The sequence below is a fragment of the Petaurus breviceps genome, unplaced genomic scaffold (genome assembly GCF_028583685.1).
Source record: "Petaurus breviceps papuanus isolate PSGF00001 unplaced genomic scaffold, PetGlider_PUasm1.0 208, whole genome shotgun sequence".
NCBI classification, from domain to species: Eukaryota; Metazoa; Chordata; class Mammalia; order Diprotodontia; family Petauridae; genus Petaurus; species Petaurus breviceps.
Genome location: NW_027185852.1, coordinates 28,475,299 through 28,482,789, shown reverse-complemented (window position 1 = coordinate 28,482,789; position 7,491 = coordinate 28,475,299). Strand labels below are relative to the sequence as shown.

Below are 7,491 nucleotides of genomic sequence, written 5' to 3'. Positions count from 1 at the left end.
GTGATTATATACAGAGATACAGAGTCAGGAGCTTAGAATGTCTTGTTTGAGGAACAGCATGGAGGTCCCTGGATCATAGAGTACATGAGGGTGGGAGGTGGGATGTATCATATAAGAAGACTAGAAAAGTAAGGGGCAAGGTTATGAAGGACTTTGAATGACAGATTGTATCACAAAAAGTTAGACATGACTGAACACCACCACCATCACCACCACCAAAAATGTTTGGTAAGGCCACTCTCTGTGTGCCATGCGCCAGCCTGGTATGCTCTCCATCCACCGCCTCATGGTAAAGATACCTGCATCACCATCTCAGAATGGCCCACATGGGACCTGCTTACAGACTGAGCCGGGAAATACCACAGAAAATTGAGAAGCAGTATGATACTGATTTGGAGCAGATTCTCATTCAGTGGATTACCACACAGTGCCACAAAAGATGAGTGTGGCTCAAAGATGGCACCATGCTGTGTGAGCTTATCAATGGGCTATAATACCCTGAAGGCCAGGGCCTGGTAAAGAGGATGCAGGCTTCAAGGATGGCTTTCAAACAGATGGAACAGATTTCTCAGTTCCTACAGGCTGCAGAGTGCTACAGCATCAATGCCACTGATATCTTCCAAACGGTGGACCTCTGGGAAGGAAAGAATATGGCATGTGTGCAGCAGACACTGATGAACCTGGGTGGGCTGGCAGTGGCTCAGGGTGATGGGTTCTTCTCTGGAGATCCTCACTGGTTCCCTAAGAAGTCCAAGGAGAATCCCCGAAATTTCACAGATAACCAACTGCAGGAGGGCAAGAATGTCATGGGGCTGCAGATGGGCACCAACCGTGGGGCCTCTCAGGCAGGCATGACTGGGTATGGGATGCCACCCAGATCCTCTGATCACCACTCTTCCCCACCATCCCTTGAATGGTTAATCTATTTCCAGCAGTGACATTCCTAGGAAGCCCGTGGAACTCTCAAGCCCCTTCTGTTCCAGCTCTTCCTCTTCCCTGTCTACTCCTATCCATCAGTGGCACTGCTTCTCCTATTGTGCCTACAGGTGCTGAGCAATGCCTTCTCACCTTGAATTTACTGTAATACACGCCCTGTCCCCCAAGTCAGCAAAACTGGACCAACCCCCCATCCTCCCTTCTCCTGGACCAAACTGGAGAGTATTGACCCCTTCAGCATTCCTGTTCATTCTCCCACCGTGGTTTGTCCTCTCATTTGGGAATTTTGCATCCATATAGCCATTCTTTAGGCCAGGGTTCAGGGCACTTCCTTGAAAGGAGCTGACATGAACAAATTTCTCTTCTACAAGGTTGTCTCCATTCCCAGCCTTGCTACTGTGGGGACTTAATTTATAGGGAGGGGCCTATGGTGGCTGCTGTCCCGGCCACAGCTGGACTTCGAAAGCCACACATCTGGGTAGGTCTCTCCTTGACAGGGGCCTCTTTTTCCCTTGGTCCTTCCCTTCTTGGTATTCCCTTCTGCCTATTCCCTTCTTTATCCAGTGGCCTGAGATAGGGTTACAGGATGGAGGGGATGTTCAGGGAGGTGGGTTGGCCTTGCCTTGTCTTCTCTCCTCCATCCTTCCCCTCTTCTACAAAAGGCCCACCCAAAGTCTGAGACTTGAGGAATGTGAATTGCTGATCTGAATAAAGATTCCAAGTCTTTGTAAAAAAAAAAAGTTTGGTGAGTGGAATAGTCATCTACGGAAGCTTGAAAGGACTATCTTGATACATTGAGGACCCATTTGAGATTAAGTAACATAGATTTGTAGTGGACTTGGTCGGTATTCTTTAGGTAGTAGGGGTTCTGATAGAACTAGTCATTGACCAGTAGATGGTGTTGGGTAGGGAATATAAGAGATTCAGGGCAAAAGGGAAAAAACGAGAGGTTCTGGTCAGGATTAGGGTGTGTGCACACGTGTTTGTGTGCGTGCTTGTGTGTATGTGCATGTGCGTGTGTGTGTGTGTGTATCTGTGTGCACTCATATGTTTGGGTATAGCAATCTGCCCACTCCTCAGTGATGGTTCCTAGAGTGCCACTTGCCTCCCACACAAAACAAAGATTGCTCTTAGCACATAACTCTTTCAACAGAAGCCACTCTATGACACCACTCACAATAAGCCCATCTCCAATAAGAAGGAACTCACTGTATCCTAAGGAAAATCCCCCCTACTTGTAGTTTTCTCTTGTCAGATGTTTTTTCCTCCTGATATCAAGCCTAAATCTGCCTTATTACAATTTTTCCTCATTATTTTTGCCAGGTGCCAAGCCCTTTGGAATACAGGTCAGAGGCACTCCTAGTTACCTAGCACCTGGAAAAAGCATATCCTGATAGAGATAAAAAAAAAAACCCTGTTCCCAGAGGAGACTGAGAAGGAAAAACTGAGGAGGTTTTTCTTTTTTTCCTGGAAAGGGATTTCTGTTGGTATGATAACAGTGTAGCCACCTTATGGAAAGAGATATGGAAAACCTTGGATCTTTGGCCCAAAACAGCATGGTAGATATCACTCTTAGTGCTTAGCAGGAAAAACTCTAAGCAAGGACTCTAGTTGGAGCCAAAAGCTGGAAAAAGAGAGATATTTCACAAATATATGTCCAACAGCAGCAGAGCAATGGTCAATCCAGGCTACCCATGTGTCAGGGACCACATGTCCAGCAGATACTGTGCATTCAGAATAACATCAGTAACCCAGCAGGGTTAGAGCCATGAATTTCCTAAATTATACCTGTGTATGCCTTGACCACACATGTCCCTTCCATATACATACCTCTAAATGTGTTAGACACACATTTTCACTGTATTGATTCCCCTTTGTGCAATTGCACTGACCCCATGTGTTCCTTACATGCGTACAGTTTCCCCACTAACAGTGTGTATATTTGTGGGAGAATGGACTTCAGGAGTATTGGTGAAAGGTTTTATTGTTACCTTTCTTTGTATTCTATTTCTTTGAATGTCTTTGCTTTGACCTAATTGCATCCTTTGGCTGACTAATAAAGGTAAACATTGGTGTGGGTCCATGAAGTATGATTTTAAGGGGATATGATTCTGCAGAGTACTATGACCCTGGGGTAGCCCTGTCTGGGGGACCCACATATGAAGAGGGAGATGACTCCAGTATCAGCAAGGAATTGTGCAAATCATTGGCTATAATAGCAACAACATTCCTTAGCAAAGAAATGGGATATATATATATATATATATATATATACACACACACACACACATATAAATTTATATTTATTTATTGTTATTTATATAAGTAGTATTAATTTGGGAATTATTAAATAGCATGTCTTCATATGTATATGTGACAGGTAGGAGAACACTGTAATGATAGATACACACAGAAAAAAGAAAATCAACAAGGCAACTAGCATTTATGACATATCTGCTATGTGTCAGGGATTGTGCTAAATGCTGGGGATACAAAGGACAGCAAAAGACAGCCCCTCCTCTCAAGGAGCTCATGTCTAAGAAAGGCAAGTAGCATTCTGGGAACTATCACTGAGGAGTGGGCAGATTGCTATACCCAAACATGTGAGTGCACACAAAGAGACACACACACACACACACACACACACACACACACACCCCAGTGATCTAGAGGCAGGATAAATGGAAGGTAATACCAGAGGGAAGATGCTGAGATTAAGAAGGACTGGGAAAGACTTCTTGTAGAGGGTGGGATTTTAGCAGGTACTTGTAGGAAGCCAGGAAAGCCCAGAGGGAAAGACGAGGAGAGAGAACATTCCAGGCATGGGGACCAATTGGTGAAAATGAAAACAAAACAACTCCAAAATATTTGAGATCTGAAGATAGAAACAATGTCTGAAATAATAATAGAAATAGCCATCTGTTAACCTCAGTGAGAGAGAAGAAAAACAGAGAGTATGAAAAGAAAACCAGTGTGCTTCAAAATGGACAGATTACATGTTTATAAATAATCACAAAACCTAATGAACTGTTTAACTTTCAAAAAATTCAATAAATAGCAGTTCTTCCCCAAAGATCAGAAATACTGTACTGTTTTTAAGCTTTAAACTCAAAGCTATAAAGGAAAAAGGCTTTAAATCAAAGTTATAATGTTCTTTTCCATTTAGCTGAACAGCACTTCTGGTGATCAGGTCTCAAAGCCCTGAACCTTTCTGAACTGCTCCCCACTAAAACCCAAACTCTGTTTGCCCTGAACCTTTCTGAACTTCTCCCCACTAAAACCCAAACTCTGTTCACCCAGAATCTTTCTGAACTGCTTCTTAACAAAACTTAAACTCTGTTTGCCCTGAATCTTTCTGAACTGTTGCCTAATAAAACTCAACCTCTGTTCAACCCCATTGCAGCTCTTCAGTTCACAATTAAGGCAATCTTCAGATTAGTAGCAGTTAGGGCAATCAGATTTATTTAGCCAGCTTAATACATGTAAATTACCCAGAAATTGGAAAATGCAAAACATTACCATAGCAGATATATTGTAAAAGACTGACTATATTTTTCTCCCTCCTATCCCACCTCCCACTTGTTCTATTCTCTACTTTGATCCTGTCCCTTTTCAAAAGTGGGTGCTTCCAACTTCCCTCCCCTTTAGCCTGACCTCCCTTCCATCATCCCCCCTCTCATCCCTTTTACCCCTACTCTCCTATAGCCAAATTCAATGGGAATAAGGTTGACCCATTTCCTTTTGCCTTCCTATTCTTCCCCTCCATTGTAACCATTTTCCCTTACCTCTTCTATATGAGATAGTTTACCCCATTTTGTCTGTCCCCATCTCCTCTCATTATATTCCTCTCTCACCTCTTAATTTCACCTTTTAAGTACTATCCCTTCCTATTAAATTGATCCTGTGCCCTCTATGTATACCTGTAAACATATATACACACATTTACATATGTATTCATATGCCCATATTCCCTCATAATTCTATTCCCTTCAACTATTTTCATACTGAGAAAAGTTTCATCAGTTACAATTATTGTTTTTCCATGTAGGAATGTTAATAGTTCAATTTTGATAAGTTCCTTATGATTTCTTTTCCCTGCTTAGCTTCTCATGTTTCTCTTGCTTCTTGTATCTGAATGTCAAATTTTCTATTCAACTCTGTTCAACTAAAAACATTTCAAGAATGCTTGAAAGTCCTCTATTCCACTGAATGACCATATTTTCCCCTGAAACATGATACTCAGTTTTGCTGGGTAGGTGGTTTTGATCCCAGCTCCTTTGACCTCTGGAATATCATATTCCAAGCCCTTTGATCCCTCAGTGTAGAAGCTGCCAGATCCTGGGTTATCCTGATTGTGTTTCCACAATATTCAAATTGTTTCTTCCTGGCTGCTTGTAATATTCTCTCCTTAATCTGGGAATTTTGGAACCTGGCTATAATATTCCTAGGAGTTTTCTTTTTGGGATCTTTTTCAGGAGGTGATAAGTGGATTCTTTCAACCTCTATTTTGCCCTCTGGTTCTAAAACATCAGGGCAGTTTTCTTTGAGAATTTCCTGGAGGATGATTTCTAGGTCCTTACTTTGGTCATGGCTTTCAGGTAGTCCAATAATTTTAAAATTATCTCTCCTGGATCTATTTTCCAGGTCAGTTTTTTCCAATGAGATATCTCATTTTTTCCGATGAAATATTTCACATTGCCTTCTATTCTTTCATTTGTTTGGATCTGTTTAACAGCATCTTGATTTCTCATAAAGCCATTAGCTTCCATTTGCTCAAATCTAATTCTGAAGCAATGATTCTCCTCAGTGAGCTTTTGAGATTCTTTTCCCATCTGGCAAATTTGGCTTTTTAAGGCATCATTCTCCTCATTGCCTTTTTGAGCCTCTTTTGCTATTTGAGTTAGTCTCTTTTTCAAGGTGTGATTTTCCTAAGTCAGGCTGTTGACTCTCATTTTGTAATTTTCTTGCATTGTTCTCATTTCTCTTCCCAATTTTTCCTCCACTTCTCTTATCTGCTTCTTAAGGTCTTCTATGGCCTATAAACCAGCTCATATTTTCCTTTGAAGCTTTTGGTGCAGGAGTTCTGACTTCACTGTCTTCCTCCTGTTCCATGCTTTGTTCCTTTTTGTCCCCCAAATAGGAGTCTAATGTTGGAATCTTCTGTCTGCTTTGTTTCCTTTGCCTGGTCATGTCTCCCCTCAGTCACTTGACCCCTGGGCTTTTTGCCACAGCAGGACTCTGTCACCAGACAGGGGAGCTTTCATCCCAAATGCTGGGGTTTTCTCAGCTGCTGGAGGTATTAGATGGGTGCCCTCTCTGAGGCCTCCACATGCTCTGGCAAGCTGGACACACACCCCAGGACCTCCACCCTAGACTGCAATCCAGATCCAAGTAGGTTAAAGCAAGAGTGATTACCACTCAGACTGGTCACGTGGCTCTGGTTGGCTGTGCCTGATGGCTCAGCAGCTTCTTGCCCTGGTGGCAAAAGCCAAGGCACTCCCACTTACTAGATCTCAAAGTCCATTCTGCACTGACCTCTCACTTTGTCCTTCGCATCTATGTGTTGATAATTCTGGAAACGGCCACAGCTGCTGCTGATCTGGAGTCTCTCCTGCTAGTGCTGGTCAGACCCGCCCTGGGACTAAAACCTCCAGCTCATGCGGGCCTGGGCTCAGCAACTAGAGCACTGCACTGGCCAATTCCTGCTGGACTGCCGGGCTGTCCTCAGTGTGAGTTTAGCTTCTCTGTGTCATTTTGTGGGTTCTGCAGCTCCAAAATTTGTTCAGAGTCCCCTTTTTACATGGATTGGGGAAGGTGGAAGCCTGGGCTGGGTGGAGGCCCTGCTTCTACTCCGCCATCTTGACTCCCTGCTGTTATCTTTATTCTACAGTAACAACTAGTAATGATGCTTTTGATTTTTTTTCTCCCATAATATATAGTAGCTAGGCAGCTAGGCAATGCAGTGGATAGTGTGTGAGTCCTGGAGTTAGAAAGACATGAGCTCAAATCCAGCCTTGGACCCTTACTAGTTGGGTGACCCTGGGCAAGTCAATTTTTCATCTACCTCCCAGGCAGGGTTATTGAGAGTACAACATGAGACAAAATTGATAAAGCACTTTGAAAACCTTAATGTAACATATAAATGCTAGATATTATTATTGTCACTACTATTATATCCCTTTCGTTCAGACGTCTTTTTAAAAAAAAATTTTGTTGATGTCTTTTCATCAATTACATCAATAGCCTTCCTTCCAAGCCTGACCTTCCCTTATGATAAAGCAAAACAATTAAGCAACAACATTCAATCCAGTGAATAAAACTAACAGTGCATATACTATTGTGTTCTAATAGTCTGCCATTTTGTTATGATGGGGGAGGTGTGATTCATTATCTGTTTCCCAGGACAGGCAGTGGTATTTTAGGCTCTCAGACTTTCTTTTTGGTTATCTTTTTGTTCACATAGTTATAGTCATTGTGGATGGATAGACAGATCAATAGACAGATAGATGGATAGACAGATTTAGCTAGGTGTAAAAATAAATTGATTGATAAACA

At 42.4% G+C, this 7,491-nt stretch overlaps 1 pseudogene; it reads left to right on the top strand.

Moving 5' to 3' along the window:
- The first annotated feature begins 276 nt into the window (after positions 1 to 276).
- On the top strand, positions 277 to 1,145 carry LOC138165208 (transgelin-2 pseudogene; annotated as a pseudogene).
- The last annotated feature ends 6,346 nt before the right edge of the window (positions 1,146 to 7,491 follow it).